The 21,104-nt window shown below is 50.7% G+C and overlaps 1 protein-coding gene across 6 annotated transcripts in view; it reads left to right on the forward strand.

Annotated features, from left to right (window-relative positions):
* TTLL1 (tubulin tyrosine ligase like 1) overlaps window positions 17,874–21,104 on the forward strand; it is a 33,863-nt gene continuing 30,632 nt past the window's right edge. For 2 of the 6 annotated variants that reach the window (XM_003481525.4, XM_021091417.1), the window contains exon 1: window positions 17,878–18,035. The gene's annotated coding sequence lies outside the window, so the exon portion shown is untranslated. Of the gene's footprint in view, window positions 18,036–18,091; window positions 18,244–21,104 lie in introns of those variants that run through there. The other 4 variants (XM_003481524.3, XM_021091418.1, XM_021091415.1 and 1 more) reach the window with 4 other exon arrangements.

Raw genomic sequence — 21,104 nt, forward strand, 5'->3', positions numbered from 1 at the left:
GTTCCCTGGTGGCCTTGTAGGTTAAGGATCTGGCATGGTCATTGCTGTGGCTTGGGTTTGATCCCTGCCCTGGAAACTTCCACATACCAAGGGCATGGCCGAAAATGGAAAAAAAAGAACGACATCACGACCTCTCATGGCACAGCGGAAATGAATCTGACTAGTAACCACAAGGTTTTGGGTTCGATCCCTGGCTTTGGTCAGTGGGTTAAGGATCCGGTGTGGCCATGAGCTGTGGTGTAGGTCACAGACGAGACTCAGATTCCATGTTGCTGTGGCTGCAGTGTAGGCTGACAGCTGTAGCTCCGATTTGACCCCTAGCCTGGGAACCTCCATGTGCCATGGATATGGCCCTAAAAAGCAAAAAAAAAAAAAAAAAAGAAAAAAAAAGAAAGAAAGAAGGAAGAGAAAAAAAGAAAAGACATCACTTTTTTTTCCAAAAGAGAAAGGAAAAAATATGTTTGGTCTGTCCCAAGCCAGAGCTGAGCCAGAGACAACGGCAAATGCCTGGCTCCAAGCAAGACAAGGCCAGGACGGATACACGATGGCCCTCAGACAGAAAGTGCTAGGTCTCAGGAGAGGGAAAACCAAGAACTGGGATCCTAGAGAGGACGCACATTAATCAGGAAAGCCTTCCTGGAGGAGGAGGTATTTGAGAGCACCCTGGAGAAGGGGCTGGATTTCGGCTGGAACAGAAAGGAGGGTGTGGCCCCACTGTCCCATGGGCACCTGGGAGCCACAGAGGGCCTCAGAGCAGGAGAGGGACTCGATTTTGGAAACTGGAATCTGGCAGCCATGCGGAGAAGAGAACGATACCCCCAGTCTCTGAGATCGCCCAGGGCTCCTGCATGGGGGCACCCCAGCCTCCCTCCCGCTGGTAGCCCTGCCCAGGCTGCCCCTACCCCCGCAAGCCACCTCCTCCACTTTGCGTTCTGCTGGTCCCGCCCTGACTCAGGGTCCTCCTCAGTCACGGAGGCCCTCTGGGGGCAGAGCTGCTGCAGAGCCTCTGCGAACCATATTGTATTTCGCACACACACAGACCTTTTCCTTTGCATTTTTGGCCACCCTGCGGCGTGTGGAGTCCCCCAGCCAGGGATCAAATCCAAGCCACAGCCACAACCTACGTGGCCCGAGATGGGGGAGTTGAATCTTTGCGCTGTGCGGAGTTTCCCCTGGGCACTGGGTTCAGAGACCCAGATCGGGCCAGCCCTGCCTGGACTTTCTATGGGGCAGGCGTTAGACTGACTCTACAGAGGACAAGGCGAGACTGTGTGACCTGTGCAGCCACGAGGCCCTCGGCCCAAAGGGTCTGAAATCCAGGCTATGTGACAGCTGAGGGCCCTTGGCTTCTCTGAGGACTTCCAGGGGCTTCAGGGGTGACTGGGGTCAGGGCCAAGGGCAGTAGCCTGGCATTTGGTGGGTTTCCAGCTTGCGGGGAGAGGAAGTCGGAGGTGGGGTAGAGTCCCTGGGTGCCAGCATGGAGCCAGATGCTTCTCCAGGCCCTGGGGAGGCCTTGGGAGCAAAAGTCACTGAAAGATTTTTTTTTTCTTCCCTTTTTGGGCCACCCCAAGGCATATGGAGTTCTCAGATCAGAGATCAAATCAGAGATGGGGTTGCGACCTACGCCCATAGCTGTGGCAATGTCAGATCCTTAACCCACTGAGCCAGGCCAGGGATCAAACCCGTGTCCCTGCTGTTGCAAAGACACCATCAGTCCTGTTGTGCCACAGCAGGAACTCCAGTAAGATTATTTTTGAAAGTCAAGGCTGGTTCTTGCTGCTTGAGTGACATCTTGGAAACCCAAATGAGTGGGTGACCCCAACTGCCACTTCCCTCAGAGCTTCCCAAGGCTTTGGCAGTGCCCTCCTCATAGCCACCAATACACAGGTGATTTCTGTCCCCTTGGTCCCCTGCCCTTTTTTTAATCTTTTCTTTTTATTCCTTTAGGGCCACACCCATGGCATATGGAAGTTCCCAAGCTAGGGATTGAATCAGAGCTGCAGCTGCCAGCCTACACCACAGCCGCAGCGACACAGGATCCGAGCCCCGCCTGTGACCTACACCTCAGCTCATGGCCATGCTGGATCCTTAACCCACCGAGCAAGGCCAGGGATCGAACCAGAGTTCTCATGGATAGTAGTCGGTCTCATTACCTCTGAGCCACAACAGGAACTCCCCCTTTGGCCCCTTAGAATCTTTCATTTGCTGTAACCCGAGGCTGGCAGCACTGCCCACCTCTCCAGGCAGCAGAACTCCTGGGCCCCTCCTGGCCATAGGCCAGCTTTGCTCAAGCAGGGCCTCTGAGAGTGAGGAGCTGGTGTGGGCGCCCGATGCAGGGCCAGGACCAAGAGCCTCTGGCCCTGGAGGGAGGCCCCAGTACAGGCCAGGGGCAGAGCACTACTGAGAGCTGGGGCAAAGGGGTCTGGAAACAGATGGCTAAGGCCCCTGGGAAACCAAAGGAAGAACAGAAGCGGGCACCCAATAGACTCAGAGAAGCTCCTTTATCCCCAGTCGGTGAGAAAGAGGCACTCGAGCCAGTGCAGCCAAATTAAACTCATCTCCCCTAAACTTACATCTCCCACAGTCTCCCCATCTCAGCTGACGGCAGCTCTGCCCTTCCAGGTGCTCAGGCCAAAGACCTTGGCGTGGTCCTCAGCTCTCTTTCTCTCATGCTGCACTCCTTGAACATGGGCCAGAGCTGGGGACTCGATTCTAATGAATATAAGGTGGCAGGAACGATGCTATGGGATTTCTGAAGCCCATGCTGAAGGGCATAGCTCCTGCCTGGCTCCTGCCTCTTGGATGGCTCACACTGGGGGAAGGCAGTGCCGTGCCCTGAGGATGCTCCCACAGGCCAGTGGACGGACCCATGGGGAGGAACTTAGGCCTCCTGCCGGTAGCCGGCACCTGGTGAGTGAGCCCCCCCGGAATTCGGTCCTCCAGCCCCAGTCAAGCCTTCAGATAACTACAGCCCCAGCCAGGATCTCGACTGCATCCTCATGAATCCCAAGCCCAGCTAAGCTGCTCCTGAACTCTTGACTCACTTCAACTGTGAGAGATAATAAATAAATATTTTTTATTGTTTTAAGCCACTAAATTTTGGGGGGAAGCCACATACATAGCACATGGAAGTTCCCCAGCTGGAGATCGAACCTGTGTCACTGCAGTCACCGGAGCTGCTGTAGTGAGAATACCAGATCCATAACCCACTCCACCACAAGGGAACTCCCTGGGCACCAGATGTTGCCCAATGTGTTATGTGGGATAGAAAACAAAGATATCCCATATCTGATTCACCAGCAAGTTCTGTTGGCATTGTCCATAAAACACATCCAGCATTTGAGGGCTTCCAGGCCATCTCTTGCCTGGATTATTACAATAATACCCTTGCTGGTTGTCCTGCTTCAATTCCTGCCTCTTTATGGTCTACACTGAACACGGCAGCCTGAGTCATGGAGTTCAGGTGAAACAGACTGTTCTTTTTTTTTTTTTTTTTTGTCTTTTTGCCATTTCTTGGGCTGCTCCCGCGGCAGATGGAGGTTCCCAGGCTAGGGGTCGAGTCGGAGCTGTAGCCCCGCCTACGCCAGAGCCACAGCAACGCGGGATCCGAGCCGCGTCTTTGACCTACACCACAGCTCACGGCAACTGGATCCTTAACCCACTGAGCAAGGGCAGGGACCGAACCCGCAACCTCATGGTTTCTAGTCGGATATGTTAACCACTGAGGCATGACGGGAACTCCACAGATTGTGTTCTTGCATTGCTCAAGTCCTCCCAGGCTCTGTCTTATGCAGATTAAAACCCAAAGTTCTGATGTTCCCACTGTGGTGCAACGGAATCAGCAGTATCTCTGCAGCGCCAGGACAAGGTTCGATCCCTGGCCCGGCACAGTGTGTTAAAGGATCCAGCATTGCCGGTAGCTGTGGCGTGGGTGGCAGCTGTGGCTTAGATCTGATTCCTGGCCCAGGACATCCATATGCCAAGGGGTGGCCAAAAAAGATAAGGAAAGGGGGTGGGGGAGTCAAAGTCCTCAAGGCTCTACCTCATCCAGCCCAATTTCACCTTTTTGTCCTCATTTTCTACCTGCTCTCCTCCTTACTTATTCCATTCCAGCCACACTGGCCTCCCGGCTATTCCTCAAATCCAGATTCATGGCCACCTCAGGGCCTTTGCACCTGCTGTTTCCTCTGCCTGGATTGCTCTTCCATTCAATGCCTTTAAGTTTGTCCTCTCATCCCCTTAATTCTTGGCTCGAATGTCATCTTCCCAGCAGGCCTTCCTACAGACCCACTTAGCACTGCATCCTTGGTTCCCTGGAGTTTGGCATTTTTAAATTTTTTTAATTTTTACCTCTCACACCCGTTACAGTTTCCGTCTTAATTTTGTTTACTGTCTGTCTCCACCAATGGGCAAATAAGCTCCACAAGGGCAGGATCTTTGTCTTTTTTTCCTGTTTTTCACTGCTGTATCTCCGGAGTCTAGAACAATGCCGATAGAGAGCAGACATTCAAAAAAATGCGTGTTGAAGAAAGTAATAAAATACAAACGGCTGGACCGTGAATTAAGTGGTTTTCCTCTTCAGGGGTAAATTACAGACCTGGATTGAAAACAGTGATGACACCGCCCCTTCTCACCCAGTGGGGAACGTTTCACCTGCTCGCGGTAGCACAGTGAGGGCGGGCCCTGCGGAAGCAGCCTTGACTCCTCCCTGTGCAGGGGCGTGGCCGTGGGCTCCAGGAGGACACAGACCGTCTGCCACCATGGCTATGTCCCCAGCACCTGGGACAGTGCCTGGCACGGAGTGGGTGTTCAATGAAAATTGCTAGACTAAACATATGAATAAATGAACCCTTCCAAATTCAGAAGGTAATTTGGCAATTTAGAACAACAATAACAACAACAAAAAGGAATGTGCATTTCGTTTTTTTTTTTTATTATTTATTTTATGGAAGTATAGTTGATTTACAGTATCTTCTTAGTTTCAGGGGTACTGAATCGTGATTCAGCTTATGTTTTTCAGATTCTCTTTGCTTATAGGTTATTGCAAAATACTGAGTATAGTTCCCTGTCCTATGCAGTAGGTCCTCGGTTATCTATTTTATTTTATTTTATTTTATTTTACTTTATTTTTGGCCATGCCCATAGCATGTGGAAGTTCCTGGGCCAGGAATCGAACCCAAGCCTCAGCAATGACAATGTCAGATCCTTAGCTGCTAGGCCACCAGGAAACTCTTCTATTTTATGTATAGTAGTGTGTAGGTATTAATCCCAAACTCCTGCTTGACCCTTCAGGCATTCTTTTTGGGCCAACATCCTGGTTTTAGGAATTTTCTCACAAACCTAATTAAACTCGTTGGCACGGATGTGTGTGCAGGAGTGTTCCCTGCTCCTTGTCTGTTCAGTCTGCCACGCACCCACTAAGTACAGGAGAGACAGCAGCAGACAGGCATTTTCCATTCTTACTTGGGAAGCATGCCGTCTACGTGAGAACAATCAAACACGGAAACCAACCTAAATATTTGTCCCCAGGGGATAAACAGTGCTCTTCTAGGTATGTTGGAAGTCTGAGGTATACACATGTGCTAACACATGAAGACATCTGTATGTGTGCTGTTGGTTTTTTTTTTTTTTTTTTTTTTTTTTTTTTTTGTATTTTAGGGCCACACCTGCAGGATATGGAGGTTCCCAGGCTAGGGGTCTAATCGGAGCTGTAGCCACCGGCCTAGGCCACAGCCACAGCAATGCAGGATCTTTAACCCACTGAGCGAGTCCAGGGATCGAACCCGTGACCTATGGTTCCTAGTCGGATTCGTTTCTGCTGCACCATGACGGGAACTCCTATGTGTGCTGTTAAATGAGATACAAATGGTTATAGAATAAGTATATTCCGAGTTGATTTATGTAGAAGAGAATTTTTCATTTGCCTTGGATGTTCTGTAAGGAACACACGAGAAGGTCAAGAGAGGGTGACGGATGTGCGTACCATCAAGTGGTCTTTCTCTTGTAGGTTATTTATAACTTTTGCCATAAACATATATTATGCTTCTGGTCATAAAACAGTAACTTTTTAAATAGACATTATGACGAGTGAAAGAAGCCAGACGCAAGAAAGATTCCATTGATGTGAGGTTCAAGAACAGGCAAAATAATCTGTGATAGAGATGAGGCGAGGGGCCACCTCTTGAGGCGGGATGGCTACTGGCTGGAAAGGGGCATCAGGGAATATTCTGGGTGATATGGACGTGGTGGCCCCGGTACACATACGTAAAGACGCATTGCGCTGGATGCCTAAGATTTGTGTACTTTGTGGTATGTCAATTAGAACTTGATAGTACAACTTAAAATTAAATAAAACAAAGTCCTATGAAGCGGACTCAAAACAGCCAAGAGTGAGGATTTTAATCAAGGCCCAGATTCCTGGATGCTGAGGGGTACATACTTGGCAGGCTGAGTCCGTGGTGGAACGGGAGAGGCCAGCTGCGCTGGTGACAAGCAGGATAGCACAATTGAAAACAGAACCAGCACGTTTCAGAGCAGATTACGAGGCTTAATCAGCCAGGCCTGCTCAGCTCAGAGCCACGACAATTTAATAGACACACGTTCGGGCCAAAAAAATAAATGGCTCGTGTGACCAAAATAACCTAATCGCATGCAACCTGTCAGGGGGACAGAGAACAGGCCTCCAGTGGGTCAGACAATTCCAGGAATCGGAGGTCAGGGAGCGGGTGGTGTCTGCCCCTGAAGCATTGTGGACGTCCCGGGCAGCAGGCTCTGGACATCCTGCAGTGATGGCATCAATGTCCCCAGCCAGCAGCAGGCGCAAGGCCCCAGGTTATCGCTCAAGTCAGGTCGGCAGGAGGGGCCGAGACCCACGTGGGTGCCGGCAGGAAGGAGCCCCAGGCCTGTGGAATCTCCTTTCACCCAGAAATAACATCCCTTCTGACAGCCGAGGTTATCAGCGGGATAGCAGTTTTTCTCAAAACAATAACTGGAGTCCTAGCAGCTGCCTCGGCCCGAACTCAACCTGGAGGGCTGGGCACGCTGTCAGCTCTGGCGTGGTGGTGGGGAGCCCCTGGGAAGGCCTGGTCTGTAAGCCAGCAAGGGGAGGCCGCGTGCGCTCTCACCCCTCTGCGCCCCGCACGCCGCACCCTTGGTGGACATCGGTTGGCAGACGAGCGGCTCTCGCCTTCGCCATCCTCTTTCATCCTCACAACAGCCCTGCAGGAGAAGAACTGCAGGCCTGGGGTTCCTGCTGTGGCTCAGGGGGTCGCGGATCCAACACTGTCTCTGTGAGGATGCAGGTTCGATCCCTGGCCTCGATCAGTGGGTTAAGGATCTGGTGGGTTAAGGATCTGGTATTGCCGTGAGCTGTGGTGTAGGTTGCCGACGTGGCTTGGATCTGGCGTGGCTGTGGCTGTGGTGTAGGCTGGCAGCTCTAGCTCTGATTCAGTCCTTAGCCTGGGAACTTCCATATGCGGAGGGTGTGGCCCTAAAAAGAAAAGAAAAAAAACCCATATATATATATATATATACATATATAGTTGATTGACAGTGTTGTGCCAGGTTCTGCTGCACAGCATAGTGACCCAGTCACACACATATATACATTCTTTTTCTCATACCACCCCCCGTCGTGTTTGACCCCAAGAGATTGGATAGAGTTCCCTGTGCTGCACAGCAGGACCTCACTGCTTATCCATTCTAAGCGTAATAGTTTGCAGGTCCTAACCCCAACCCCCCCGAATTTTCTATGATTAAGCCCATTTTTAAAGAGGAGGGACAGGCACTGAGGGGTAAGTGCTCAAAGCCATCGTCTGTGGGGGGGTGGCTCTCCTTTTGACATTGTCCCTCCCCTGCCACTAAATGCACACCTACTCAGCTCTACCTGGTGGAAGGTCTGAAGCCCCGAGATCCCCCGGCGGGGGGATGGTGATGGGGGCCCAGCATGCAGGCAAAGGGTGGGCCCGTGGGTGCGGAAAGGGAGGAGGAGGGGAGGGGAGTGCAAAAGCCGGGCCGCAGAAGGGCCCCCACCCTGCCTCGCAGTTCTTTGAGGAACAACTGTGAGGAGCCACCTGCCCCGCCCCTGGCTCTGGGAGTGGGCGACTTTGCAGACTGTCCCCCAGCATCTGGGCGCACACCCACGCCCTGAGGTGACAGGCACTCTCACCTCTGAAACCTTCGAAGCCTCAGGACCCTGGGGGAGTATTTCCATCCCCTGCTGGGTCCCCAAGCCACCAGGCGTGTGGCTGGGACAGGGTTGAAGTGGCCATGGGACCCAGGTGTCCCCACGTGCCCGCTGGGGCACCTACCCCTCTTTCAGCTCCCTGGAGCCAGCCCCGGCTGGGCCCAGGCTCTTGGCCAGGACCCCAGGGCCTTCAGGCTCGGGACCCCGCTGCCAGGCCTGGGACACTGGCCGAGGTGGAAGCAAAGGTGTTGGGGGGTTGCGGTCTCTGCCCAGGTCAGCAAGTGGGGAGCGTGTGGAGGAGGTGGGGAAGGATGGGCCCGCGAGGGGCCTGGATGGAGAAGACTCACCCCAGGTTGGGAAGAAGAGGAGGAGGGAAAGAAGAGGTGACGGGAGAAACTTAGGGACAAAGGCGAGAAATGAGGGGGGCCAGGAACAGGTTGGGGAGTCGGAAATCCCTGTCCCCACAGGGCCTGTGGGCACCTGTCGTCCTCACTTAGCACGTATTATAGTTATGTATCTTTGTGCTCATCTTGTTTTGTTTTGTGTGGCCGCACCCTCAGCATGCGGAAGTTACCGGCACAGGTATCAACCTGAGCCACCTCAGTGGATCCAATGACGGTCCTTAGCCTGTGGAGCCACCAGGGGACTCCAACTGTTTGCTTTTTAAAATTTTTTAATTTTTAAAAATTTTTTTGTCTTTTTAGGGCCGGACCCCGTGGCATATGGAGATTCCCAGCCTAGGGGTCTAATCGGAGCTGTAGCTGCCAGCCTACATCACAGCCACAGCAACATGGGATCCGAGCCTCGTCTGTGACCTGCACCACTGCTGACGGCAACGCCAGATCTTTAACCCACTGAGCGATGCCAGGGATCGAACCCACGTCCTCATGGATACTGGTCAGATTCGTTAACCACTGAGCCACGACAGGAACCCCCCAACTCTTGGCTTTCTAATGCTGGTCCTGACCCCCTAAACAGAGCTCAGCCCTCCTGCGCTGTGATCTACAGAATCAGGAAAGGGGCTTTTCCTGAGGGGGTCCAGCTTTTGATTCCTTCCCCGTCTCTATTCTCCCCCATTTCTGAGCCCACAGGGACTCCACTCCTTTGATCCCAGGCCAGGCAGACCCCCTCCCCACCCCCCACCTTGGGCCAGAGATGGGTGTGACAAAGCCGGACCTGGGCTCCAATGTCCAGTCCCCTCCTCAGGCCTTAGGGTTAGGGTTGAGGTTGGGGTTGGGGTTAGGGGGTAGGGGTGGGGTAGAGGTAGGGGTAGGGTTCTGCATCCTGGTTCTCTCACCACTAAACCTGGCCTTCGGGCCTCCACGCAGCCAGGGCCTGGGGTGAGGGTGCCAGAGACCCTGGTAGGTCAGGGGCTGAGTGTGGCCCTGAGGCTGTCGGATGCTTTGAGGGTGGGATAGCCTCCGGGAGCAGCATAGGTCTGGGTACCTGCAGTGCCCGCCCTGCCGGCTGGCCAGAGCCTGAGCAGGGTGTGGGCTGGTGCTGTCTCTGTAGCAACACTGGAGGTTTGTCATGGCCTCGGGGAACTAGGTTGCGGCTCCATTAAAATCCTTGAATGGGGAGTTCCCGTCGTGGCGCAGTGGTTAAGGAATCGACCAGGAACCTTGAGGTTGCGGGTTTGGTCCCTTCCCTTGCTCAATGGGTTAAGGATCCAGCGTTGCCGTGAGCTGTGGTGTAGGTTGCAGACGTGGCTCGGATCCCGCGTTGCTGTGGCTCTGGCGTAGGCCAGGGGCTACAGCTCCAATTTGACCCCTAGCCTGGGAACCTCGATATGCCGTGGGAGTGGCCCAAAGAAATAGCAAAAAAACAAAAAAAAAAAAAACCTTGAATGGTTCTGCTGGCCCCTTGACAATGGCAGGCCTCCTTGGTGGCAGCGTGAGTTGGGCGGGGCGTTTAGTGCCAGTCACACCTGGATTAATAAGATTAATGGGCTCATGGCCTTGGGTAAGTTATTTACGCCTTCGAGTCCAATTTTTTCTTTTTTCTTTTCTTTTTTTTTTTTTTTTTTTTTTTTTTGTCTTTCTGCCTTCTCTGGGGCCGCTCCCACAGCATATGGAGGTTCCCAGGCTAAGGGTTGAATCGGAGCTCTAGCCGCCGGCCTACACCACAGCCACAGCAACGTGGGATCTGAGCCGCGCGTCTGCAACCTACACCACAGCTCACGGCAACGCCGGATCCTTAACCCACGGAGCAAGGCCAGGGATCGAACCCGCAACCTCATGGTTCCTAGTCGGATTCGTTAACCACTGCGCCACGACGGGAACTCCGCGTTTTAGATTCTTATTCATTTATGTACATGACTACCAGCTTTTTATAATAAAATGCCTCAAATCAAAAGAAATAAAAATAAAAAGGTGTAGTCACTGTAGAAAACAGTAGGGCAATCCCACAAAAAAATGAAACACAGAATTATCATAGGATCCAGCAATCCCTCTTCTGGAATCTACCAAACAATTGAAAGCTGGTTCTTGAATGGATATTTGATTATCTGTGTTCAGGGTGGCATTATTCACAGTAGCCAAAAGGTGAGAACAACCCAAATAAATGTTCACTGATTGATGAATGAATAAACAAAATGGTAAATACAGACAATGGAATATTATTCAGCCTTAAAAAGGAAAAACATCCTGACATATATGATGCAAGAGTGATGAAGCTTGGACTGATGCTAAGTGAAATAAACCTGTCACAAAAAGATAAATTCTGAATATCTGCACTTATGAGAGGCACCTCAGTGGTCAGATTCCTAGAGATAGAAAGCAGATTGCTGATTGTCAGGGCTGTGGAAGGGGGATGGGAAGCTAGTGTTTAAGGGGAGGACTTTCCAGTTTTTGCAAGATGATGAAGTTCTGGAGACCGGTCATACAACAATGTGAATATACTTTCTGTTTTTTTTTTGGCTATGCCCACGGCTTGTAGAAGTTCCCAGGCCGGGGACTGAACCTGCATCACAGCTGTGATCTGAACCACAGCAGTGACAATGCCAGATCCTTAACTTGCTGAGCCACCAGGGAACTCCCAAAGTGAATATACTTAACACTACCGAACCGTACATGTAAAAATGGTTAATACAGTAAATTTTATGTTATTTGAAGCTCACCACATTTAAAAAAAAAAATGTGGAGTTCCTGTCGTGGCTCAGTGGTTAACGAATCCGACTAGGAACCGTGAGGTTGCCGGTTCGGTCCCTGCCCTTGCTCAGTGGGTTAAGGATCCGGCGTTGCCGTGAGCTGTGGTGTAGGTTGCAGACGCAGCTCGGATCACGTGTTGCTGTGGCTCTGGCGTAGGCCGGTGGCTACAGCTCTGATTCAACCCCTAGCCTGGGAACCTCCATATGCTGCGGGAGCGGCCCAAGAAATAGCAACAACAACAACAAAAAGACAAAAGACAAAAAAAAAAAAAAAAAAATGTGAGATACCACCACTCACCAGGCTGGGTTCTTGAGAAGGTGTAATGAGGGGAGATCCCGCTAAGATTTTAGGGTGGCATCTAGCTCACAGCAAGGTGGGCTTCATGGGCCTGCAATCTGGGCAGCCATGTCGGGCCCCCCAGGCTCGGACTGGCCCCTCACTTCATTAATGCTGCTATAGCCTTGTTGAAATTCCTAATAATTTTTTTTTTTCTTTTTAGGGCTGCACCCGTGGCATATGGAAGTTCCCAGGCTAGGGGCTGAATCGGAGCTATAGCCTCCAGCCTACACCACTGCTCACGGCAACGCCGGATCCTTAACCCACTGAACGAGGTAAGGGATCGAACCTGCAACCTCATGGATACTAGTTGGATTTGTTTCCACTGAGCCATGATGGGAACTCCCTCCTAATAATTTTTGAACAAGGATACCCCCATTTTCATTTTGAAATGAGCCCCACAAATTATGTAGCTGGTTCTGGCCCTCAGCCAATGTGAGGCTGGTGGTTCTTAGCAAAAAAGACACCTGGGAGTCCCGTCGTGGCACAGTGGAAACGAATCTGACTAGGAACCCTGAGGTTGTGGGTTCGATCCCTGGCCTTGCTCAGTGGATTAAGGATCCAGCATTGCTATGGGCTGTGGTGTAGGTCACAGATGCAGCTTGGATTCCGCGTTTCTGTGGCTGTGGCATAGGCCAGCAGCTGTAGCTCAGATTGGACCCCTAGCCTGGGAACCTCCATATGCCACAGGTGCAGCCCTAAAAAAAAAAAAAAAAAAAAAAAAAAAGGTGGGGACCATGCCTGAGTTGGTATTTCAAGCCTCCCTTGGCCGAACCCGGCCCCAAGGAACCAGCCAGAGACAGCAGCCATTGCAGGAGGTCTCTTCTGGGAAACAATGTCTATTGACTGCCTACTAAGAGACCGAAGCCAGCAGAGTTCCTTGGAGGCTGAGTGGTTAAGGATCTGGCAGTTGTCACTGCTGTGGTGTAGGTTCGATCCCTGGCCTAGGGATCCAGGAACTGCCACATGCTGTGGGTGCGCCCCCAAAAGCCCCAGAAGATTGAGGCGCAGAGCCAAGGAGGGAATGATGGCAGCATGGGAACTTGGCCAGTCGGGCTCCAGATTAGCACTGGCTCCACTAGATGGCGCTATACGTAACTACTCCTGGAGCAAAGAGGTACAGGGGAGGGGGAGAGGATTGTGGGGAGGTTTCAGGAATCCTTGCAAGCAGAGCTCAAAGCATCGCCTAGCAAGTCCACCGGTCTTGCCAGAAGGCAGCTCTTGATTTTTTAGGGAGGCAGTAGTGTGAACGGTCAGGTTTCCTAGGTTCAAATCCAGGCTCTGTAACGCACAAGTTTCACACACTTACACAACTTTTTAAATGATGAAATAAAATGAAAATAAAATTTTTAAAAATGATTGAGTATATATTTTTTGGTAATACAGATCTACTAGTGAAAAGAATGGATTTCTTTGAGTGGGGAGGAAGGGAGATACGTTTCAATTAATTGGGGTCCAAAGTTTTTTCCCTACCATAAAATCAGTTGCACGTGGTCACTAGTAAAAACCATTCTTTCAGAGTTCCTGTCATGGCTCAGTGGAAACAAATCTAAGATCTATGAGGATGCAGGTTTGATCCCTGGCCACACTCAGTGGGTTAAGTATCCAGCATTGCTGTGAGCTGAGGTGTAGGTTGCAGACAAAGCTCAGATATGGTGTTGTTGTGGCTGGTGGTGTAGGTTGGTGGCTACAGCTCCAATTTGACCCCTAGCCTGGGAACCTCTATATGCCACAGGTTCAGCCTTAAAAAGACAAACAAACAAACAAAAACCAAACCATTCTTTCTGGAGCAGGTAGTGGGCTGGATTTGGCCTGTGGTTTGCTGACTCCTGACCTAGTGTATTAACTGTTACCTGTTTCCTTGGCTTTCAGTTCTCCTTTTGCTCAGTGTTGCGCCTTTTGTGAACGTTGTTGGTCTTTGATGTTTTTGTCAAGTGTCTGAACTCTGTGAACGATTCTCAAGGTACAACGGTACAAACTTTATATTTTCCATCCCCCGCCCCATCCCCACTCTTGTGCTGAAATCTCAATCCCCAAAGCGGTGGTATTGGCGGGTGGGGCCTTTGGGAGGCAATTAGGTCCTGAGAGTGGAGCTCTCATGAATGGATTAGTGCCTGTAGGAGACCCCAGGGGCTCCCTCACCCCTTCTACCATGTGGGAACTCAAGCAAGATGGTGATGAATCCGGCAGCTGGCCCTTGCCAGCCTGGAATCTGCTGGTGCCAGAACCGCAAGAAATACATTGTTTAGATGGCACCCCGTCTCTGGTGCTTTTGCTATAGTAACCCAACCGGACTAAGGCACAGGGCTTTATCCTAAATGTCAGGATAGTCTGGTCTCTAAGGAGACGGATGAGCAATGACCTTAATATTCTGACTGTCTTTGTCACTGCTTCTTATCTCTGGGGATTTCCAAAGTTTTGTTCAGAAAACTAATTTGGGGGGAACGTCTTTCTTTTGCTCGGTGGGGAGTATTTGTCCTCGCTTTCATAGGGGTTGCCCCATCCATCTGTACTTATCTGATCTTCCAGAAATTCCTCACTGTTTTATCTATTGGGAGTATTTCTTAGTCTTCCAATTATGTCACAGATTTTCTAACAGATGATCACTTACGCAGCAAACCAAATCTCGAAACTAGATTAAGACTATTTCTGGGGAGTTCCCATTGTGGCTCAGTGGTAATGAGCCCAACTAGTATCATGAGGTTGCAGGTTTGATCCCTGGCCTCGCTCAGTGGGTTAAGGATCTGGCATTGCTGTGAGCTGCATTGTGGGTCACAGTTGCGGCTCAGATCTGACATTGCTATGGCTGTGGTGCAGGCCGGCAGCTACACAGCTCTAATTCAACACTTACCCTGGGAACTTCCATATGCTGCAGGTGTGGCCCTTAAAAAAAAAAAAAAGAAAGAAAGAAAAGTATTTCTGTAGTTTAGATAACACCAAAAGAGAGTCATGTCTGAAAAGAGTTTAACAACCAACATATTCTTGCAAAATTGTGGTTCAGTACTTTATACAATGCTTATCCTGCCAAACACAAGGGCTGGAATCTACCATAACTTGTGCTGTGATATCACCGGGTGATGTGTCCTATTGTGCCGGAGTCAGTCTGGCCCCGTGGGGAAGATGGGACTGCCCCATAAGAGCAAGCCCTCTTGCCTGCCTGATGGAGCTAAGAACACGGACACACTATGGCAAGTGGACCCACAGTGACCACAAAGACATGATTTAAAGAAGATAATCCTAAAACAAAATCTTTTGTAGAAATTCCTTTATTTGGATGCTTTCAGGATTTAGATTCCTGGATGGTTAATATTCTATTGTATTTTTTTTTAAAGACACATTTATTCGGCGTCATGACTAGACTATTACTTTTAGCAATCAACAGCATGGGTGCAAAAATTCTATTGTATTTTTCCATTTCCTTCCTTCCTTCCTCCCCTCCTTCCTTTCTTTCCGTTCTTGCTGTACCCAAGGCATGCAGAAGTTCTTAGGCCAGGGGTCAATATCAAACCCACATCATAGCAGCGATGCTAAATCCTTAATCATTAGGCTAACAGGGAATTCCCTCAGACTTTTTTTTTTCTTTTTCCAGCCGCACAGCTGCGGCCACATTGGAACCTCAACACATTGCGCTGTGCCAGGGACCAAACCCTTGCCTCCACAGAGATAAGCAGGGTGATTAACACAGTGGGTCACAGTGGGAACTCCATTTTTTTTGGGGGGGGGAGTTTTTTTGTTGTTTGTTTTCTTTTCTTTTTAGGGCTGCATCTGAGACTTACGGAATTTCCCACGTGGGCATTGAATTGGAGCTTCAGCTGCCGGCCTGCACCACAGCCACAGCAACACTGGATCTGAGCCGCATCTGTGACCTACACCACAGCTTGTGGCAATGCCAGATCCTTAACCTGCTGAACAAGGCCAGGGATCAAACCTGAATCCTCATAGATACCAGTCGGGTTCTTAACATGCTAAGCTACAATGGGAAACTCCAGGTGCTGTTTTTTTTTTTTTTTTTTTCCTACTATTATTATTATTTTGGCCATGCCTCCAGCATGTGGAAGTTCCCAGGCTAGGGATCGAATCGGAGCTACAGCTGCCAGCCTACACCACAGCCATAGCAAAACAGGATCTGAGCAATGTCTTTGACCTACACTCCAGCTCATGGCAACGTGGGATCCTTAATCCATTGAGCGAGGCCGGGGATCGAACCTGCATCCTCATGGATACTAGTCAGGCTCCTTAATGCTGAGTCATGATGGGGAACTCCTGGATGTTATCTTGCTGGCAATGGAAAGCCTTGAAGACTTTATAACTAGATTTACATGATTAGATCAGCATGGAGATTCTTAGTTTCCTGCCGTTCTCCTGGGGCTACCTAGCTCCCAGTTAATTCTTCGCATTGGCCAGAACTCTTCCTACTATCTGCTCTCGTGATGTTGGTCTCCTCCCACTGTCTGTACCCAAGCCTTCCAGTGTTTTGGCTGCTGGTGATGCTCTTTGGAATGGCATATACTCTGCACAGGGCAGAAGGACATGGTAAAACATATTAAACACCTTCCTGGGCGCTATTCACCTAGGAATTTAAACTCTTTTCCATCTTGAGAGATGGAGATAATTATTCCCTTTTTTTTTTTTTTTTTTTTTTTGTCTTTTTGCCATTTTTTTGGGGCGCTTCCACAGCATATGGAGGTTCCCCGGCTAGGGGTCCAATCGGAGCTGTAGCTGTCGGCTTATGCCAGAGCCACAGCAACGCGGGATCCGAGCTGCATCTGCGACCTACACCACAACTCACAGCAACGCGGATCCTTAACCCACTGAGCAAGGCCAGGGATCGAATCTGCAACTTATGGTTCTTAGTCGGATTCGTTAACCAATGAGCCATGATGGGAACTCCTAATTATTCCTGTTTATCCATGAAGAAACTGTCATTGAGAGGCTGGGAAAAAACCCCAAAACAACCCTGACAGGGAGTTCCCGTGTGACTCAGCAGAAACTAATTGGTCTAGTATCCATGAGGATGCAGGTTTATCCCTGGCCTCAATCAGTGGGTTAAGGATCCGGCGTTGCTGTGAACTGTGGTGTAGTCACAGATGTGGCTTGGATTTGGCACTGCTGTGGCTGTCACGTAGGCCAGCAGCTGCAGCTCTGATTTAACCCCCTAGCCTGGGAAGGTCCATATGCTGCAGGGTGTGGCCCTAAAAAGACAAAAAAAAAAAAAAAGGCTGGAGGAGTTCCCTGGTGGTCTAGTGGTTAGGAGTTGGTTGGCACTTACACTGCTGTGGCCTGGGTTCAATCTCTGGTGTGGGGACTGAAATCCCACATGAAGTTGCTGCGTGCTGCAGCCAAAATAAAAAAATAAATAAAAATTTTAAAACAAGAGGCTGCGATTTTCCTATGCTCAACAGCTAGACTGTAACTGAGCAGGGAGGTAAATTCTGTTTCTCTCCTTTCACACTGCCTCCCAGTGCACCTTCATGACTGACAGATGTCTGGGGTACATGCCCTTCTGTTGTGTATTAATTCAACAGGAATTTAGCAACTAATATATCCTCTACCAAAGTGCCTTTCAAAAAATACTTTCATAATCTTCCCAACAACCCTTCAGCATAGGTGCTGTTATCTCCATTTATAGACAAGAAACTGAGGCTCAGAGAATGACATGACCAGCTAGTGGATTTTGGGGTGAGGATTCAAACCAGGTCTGGCTTCAGTTTTAAAATTCTCATGGGCCAGGCTGCCTCTTCCTAACAGAAAGAGTTAAAAAATCCTACTTTGAGGAACTGCACCTGTCCCGCACTCACACTTCACAAATGAGGTGACCTTTGAGTAGGCCATTTATTGATTACTACTTGCTGAGCGCAACCTGTTAGGTTATCCTTACAAAAATTCCTTCGAGGCAGGTGCTGCCAACCATCCCAGTTTAACAGATGTTGAAGCTGAGCAGAAGAGATGAGCGGACTGGACCCAGGGCCCAGCCATCACACCCCTCTACCTTGCACTATCAGGGTCGAGACTGCGCCCCGACCCCTCTCGACTTCATTTCTGGGCTCTGACGTTTGTGGAGACGCCGGGGTGGACCGCAGACTCCTCGCACGATCCCAGCCCCCGGCGCCTAGCGGGACGCCAGGCCAGGGGCTTAGAAACGAGTGGGGAAAATCTGACCCCGGAAGCAGTCTTGGCGCCGGTAAGGCCGCGTCTTTGGTTGCCGGGGCGCCGCCCCGGAAGTAGAGCGCGGAGGGTGGGTTCGCTTGATAGCGGGCCGAGTCCTCCCGCAGGAGCCGGAGTGGAGCTGGAGGCGGGGCCGGGGTGCGGCGCGGGGCCGCCGTGCTCCGCGCTCCTGGGCGCCCCTCCGGGCTGGACGCCCACAGGTAAGACACAGCCGCCGAGGCCATCGGCTCCCGGGACCCAGGGTGTGGCGGGGGGCGAGTGCGCATGCGCGAGCGATTGTGGCCGCTGGTCTACGGGGCCGCTGCGGTTGGGTTTGGATGCTGGACCCGCGTCCCTCCAGCAGCCTGCGCTGACTACTGTGCCTCTCTTCCTCCTCCGAGTTCCTGTGACTTGTTCCTCCTGATCCTTGTAATTGCATTCTTCTTCTTATTCGTTATCTCAGAATTTAATCGTTGCTGGTTTTTTTCATTCATTTGCAATCTGTATTGTTTCTGTTGGCATCTTGCAGAGCGCGGTGTACCTGTGGGTTGAGTTCTGGGCAGGAGACAGGCGACAAGTGTTCTCTGCCCTGCTTATCTCTCTCTGGAGAACTGGACCTAGGCATTTCTCCTCCCTGTTTCCCCATCATTAGCGGGGGGTGACGGTCGCGGTAGTCACCCTAGAGTGATTGGGGCAGTACAAGGAATTCATTCTTTTTTTTTTTTTTTTTTTTTTTTTTTTTTTTTTTTTTTTTGGCAGGAATTCATTCTTGAAATAAAAGTATCTTGTTGTTGTAAACCCTTTGTGGTTTGCAAAGCGGTCCTTTGTTCAGGAAACATTTAATGAGCATGTTTGGGTGCTGGGTTGTGGCAGTACAAAAAGATTGGCCCTGTCCTGTGCTCAGGGAATTACAGGCACTGGTTATTAGTTAAGGTGGAGCATGGCACTGTCACCCTGAGGGGGTGAGGAGATGGGCAGAAGCAGTACAGTTGTGACCAAATGCTCTGGGTGATGTAAAGTCGTCGTTTATACTGTTATTTAAAGATGGCTCCTTTTCCCTTTCAAAAAAGACTAGCTGGAAAAGAAGGCAGATGTCCTAGGATCTTTCCTAATTTTAATTTTTTTTTTAAATTTTTATTTTTGTCTTTTTATGATTTCTTGGGCCGCTCCTGCGGCATATGGAGGTTCCCAGGCTAGGGGTCAAATCGGAGCTGTAGCCACCAGCTTACACCAGAGCCAGAGCAACGCAGGATCCGAGCCGCGTCTGCAGCCTACACCACAGCTCACGGTAACGCCGGATCCTTAACCCACTGAGCAAGACCAGGGATCGAACCCACAACCTCATGGTTCCTAGTCGGATTCGTTAACCACTGAGCCACGACGGGAACTCCGTAGGATCTTTTTTTAAAATAGATTTTGTTGAAACTGATTGTGATCAATATTTGGGGTAGTAGAGATGGGGCAGAGAGGTTGCTGTTTTCGATGACTGGACCCAGAAGAGTGAAGCGACTGCATGAGTGTATGTTCTTCCGCCTGCTCGCTGCCCTGAGAGGTTGTGGGGGCTTTTTTGTGGGAATAGTCGGAACTCTAGGAGGTGAAAAGCCTCCTGGCAAAGTACTGTCCTCCCAGGGTCGGAGGCCCAGGGATTCCCGAGATGTTCCCTCTCTCAGCGGAAACCAGCTCAACTCCTGGTCTCCTGCTTCTTGCCTGAGCAAAGCTGTGGAAGTGTTTATGGCAGTTACTCCCCGTGTCTCTGCCCAGTTGGGCTGGGCTGTGCCTACTTTACTGCTTGGCACTAAGGAACAGCACTTCGTGATGGTGCGCAGAGGCAATTCATGTCTTTATTTATTTATTTTTGTCCACCCGCGACATGTGGAAGTTTCCGGGCCAGGGATCAAACCCATGCCACAGCAGTGACCAGAGCCACAGCAGTGACAAGGCTAGATCCTTCACGCCTTGATTTTTGTTAATCCATCAAATGTTGATTGAGTGCCTGCTATTACTAGACACTGTTCTGGGTGCTGGCCTTTCAGCAGGAGATAAGGCCGAACCGCATTCCTGCTCTCATGTTGTGACATATATGTGTCAAGACAGATTGTCACGAGGAACCACATACAGGAACTAGACCAGTCCTTTTCAAATCTGAGTGTGGGTAAGAATCACCCGAGAGCTTGTTGAGATACAGGCCCCTGGGCCCCTGTCCCCAAGAGTCTGAGTGTGTACATTATTGTGAATGCATGGCGGGGGAGCTGGAGAATTTGTATTTCTTTCTCTCTCTCTCTCTCTCTTTTTTTTTTTTTTCTTTTTTTTTGCTTTTTAGGGCCACATGTGTGACATATGGAGGTTCTTAGGCTAGGAATTGAATCAGAGCTCCAGCTGCTGGCCTACACCACAGCCACAGCAAGGCAGGATCCAAGCCGTGTCTGTGACCAACACCACAGCTCACAGCAATGCTGGATCCTTAACCCACTGAGCAAGGCCAGGGATTGAACCTCCCTCCTCATGGGTACTAGTCGGGTTCGTGACCACTGAGCCACAACGCGAACTCCCAGAGAATCTGTATTTCCAGCAAGCCCCAGGTCGTGATGCTGATGCTGCAGGTTCACGGACCACGCTTTGAGTCGCCGTGTGTAACTCGTGCGCCACGGAGAAGTGGTGACAACTGGGTAAACGAAGAGGATTGAGATTGAGACTGGGAAGGCCAGTCTGAGGAGCTGACCTTTGAGAAAGGGCTAGACGTGGGGGCAGAGCAGAGCCTTAAGGCCAGATGCCACTGGGCGGGTGTGAGGAGCTGGAGAGGGATGACCAGTGGGAAGGATGCTGAGAGACCAGACCTGAGAGGCGCGAGGGCAGATCTTGCTGCGCCAGCCTTGCCGGTCATGAGTGGACTGCTAGCTTTATTCTCAGTGCGGCGGAAAGCTGCTGCAGACTTATGAGCAGTGTTATGATTCGCAGATTGGTCTGGGAGTTCCCTTGTGGTGCAGGGAATCCAGCATTGTCCCTGCAGAGGCTCGGGTTGCTGCTGTAGCATGGGTTCTGTCCCTGGCCTGTGCCCCCATGTGCATCGGGCTTGGCTAGGGAAAAAAAAAAAATTGGTCTGCTGCTGGGTGGGGGATAGGTCGCAGTGGGGTGAGCTTGGGACCATGGAAGCCAGCTGGGGCCAGCTGTGGTTGTCCAGGATTTCGGGGACACTGGAAGAGAGACAGATGGATCCGGAATCTTCTGGGGGCAGAGCTTGCCTCATTTGCTGCTGGACTGGATAGTAGTCACCTCTTCCTTAGACCTTGGGC

This window comes from Sus scrofa, chromosome 5, assembly GCF_000003025.6.
Source record: "Sus scrofa isolate TJ Tabasco breed Duroc chromosome 5, Sscrofa11.1, whole genome shotgun sequence".
In the NCBI taxonomy this organism is placed as follows: Eukaryota; Metazoa; Chordata; class Mammalia; order Artiodactyla; family Suidae; genus Sus; species Sus scrofa.